The sequence below is a fragment of the Aplysia californica genome, unplaced genomic scaffold (genome assembly GCF_000002075.1).
Source record: "Aplysia californica isolate F4 #8 unplaced genomic scaffold, AplCal3.0 scaffold00228, whole genome shotgun sequence".
In the NCBI taxonomy this organism is placed as follows: Eukaryota; Metazoa; Mollusca; class Gastropoda; order Aplysiida; family Aplysiidae; genus Aplysia; species Aplysia californica.
In genome coordinates, this window is record NW_004797498.1 from 1063846 (window position 1) to 1065157 (window position 1312).

General features: G+C 42.7%; 1 protein-coding gene across 1 annotated transcript in view; it reads right to left on the minus strand.

Moving 5' to 3' along the window:
- LOC101860577 (heparan sulfate glucosamine 3-O-sulfotransferase 1) overlaps positions 1–1312 on the minus strand; it is a gene marked incomplete in the record, with an annotated part of 35737 nt that overhangs the window by 23071 nt on the left and 11354 nt on the right.

Here is a 1312-nt window from a genome sequence, read left to right on the forward strand (position 1 = left end):
AGCAGTAGTAGTAGTAGTAGTAGTAGTAGTAGTAGTAGTAGTAGTAGTAGTAGCAGTAGTAGTAGTACCAATAGCAGCAGCAGCAGCAGAAGTAGTGTTGTTGTATTGTTACTGTGGTGGTGGCTGTTATGGTTATTCCTGTTTCTTGATGTGGTGGTGGTGGTGGCGGATGTGGTGGCACTTTTTTCTCACGGATGTCGTTGCTGCTGGTGGTGTTGCTGACGGCTGCTGTTCACTCAGAAATAACTGCTGGCCAAATAGAGATGCCGAGGACACAAAGTCGTGCCACTTTGAACTCGAATTAGCAAGACAGAGAAATACCCCAGGGCATCATTTGGAGAAAACATATTTTATTTCAAAGCTCATGAATACAAACGGCGTGTGGGTAGAACTATTTGTACTGGGCGTGAATTAAGTGGTTGGGTAGTTCGGGTAAAGCGACATGTTGTAGCCTGGGAATTCTTTCATGTATACATTACGTTTATCCTGCTATTGTAGTTCAAACTTTCCAACGTACATATATTATGCGGATGGTTTTCCTTTTCGTTTTCCTTGAGAAAAGAGAAACAGGACTGAACTGAAACACACACACACACACACACACACACACACACACACACACATACACACACACACATACACAATGCGTCTTTCTCGTAACAGAACTGAAAAGGCTCAATAAGCCACTTGAAGTATGACTTCTCCTTTACAAATCCATCGACACTATTTAGATAATTCAGGAGGCGGGTTGCTTTGACCCTGGCTGTCAAGGCCGAAAAAGATACAAAGTCCCAGAAAAACCGAGATACTCGACGAAAATTCTCTAAAACTTCTCCTTCAAGGACAAAGAGGAAGATGACAATAATTCTTTCAGGACATAACTTATATGACCCCACATAAAAACGACAAGTTCTGAATCCAAAATTTAGGAAATATCATGCCCTAAAACTGTTAAGAAAGGACCTATGGTAGAACTTCGTCCGCGCCATGCATTATGCATCAAGGCACAGAGAAGCCAGCGTTAAGTCTAGGAGCTTTGCGGAAGCAGAAGTCAGAAGTGACTTAGTGGGTCATTATGCAGACGTCGCTGGGAAATAAAATAGCGGTAATCATTACATTAAACTGTTCTCCGAGATAGCGGAGGCATATAATTCCTCCATTGGCTTTGTCCTGAAGGCGGCATTTATACCGTACAGCGGCGCGACAAAAATTAGGCATAATTAAGAAGCATTGTTGTATGGAGTAGATCTAGTTCTCAGAGTGGAGGCGCCTACTTCCAGTCCTCCTTCGACACCTTACGATTTATACAGAA